Source organism: Camelina sativa, unplaced genomic scaffold (assembly GCF_000633955.1).
Source record: "Camelina sativa cultivar DH55 unplaced genomic scaffold, Cs unpScaffold23605, whole genome shotgun sequence".
Classification (NCBI taxonomy): Eukaryota; Viridiplantae; Streptophyta; class Magnoliopsida; order Brassicales; family Brassicaceae; genus Camelina; species Camelina sativa.
Window position 1 is genome coordinate 1 of NW_010944590.1, and position 260 is coordinate 260.

At 40.8% G+C, this 260-nt stretch overlaps 1 long non-coding RNA gene across 1 annotated transcript; it reads right to left on the reverse strand.

Moving 5' to 3' along the window:
• Nucleotides 1-35: 35 nt before the first annotated feature.
• On the reverse strand, nt 36-260 carry LOC109132118. Its single transcript, XR_002037377.1, has 2 exons — nt 183-260; nt 36-98 (listed from the first exon to the last, which is right to left on the reverse strand). It is a non-coding gene; the product is annotated as an uncharacterized LOC109132118 (long non-coding RNA).

The window sequence follows — 260 nt, forward strand, 5'->3', positions numbered from 1 at the left end:
CTCACCTCAGTCATCATTTCAGCAAGTTGTCTTACTGTCACTTCATTGTTTGGGTTGCCTACATTGAAGATATGCCCATTGGCTCTCTCTGGGTTTTCCTGTTAAAATTCCCGCAAGCAAATTCAGATGCAACTTCTTTGGTAGCACTACAACTAACGAAATCGGCAATGAATGAAACTCACAATCATTAAAAGGACAGCTTCAATAGCATCTTTGATGTAGATGAAGGTTCTCTGTGATTCTCCACCATCCACAAGCTT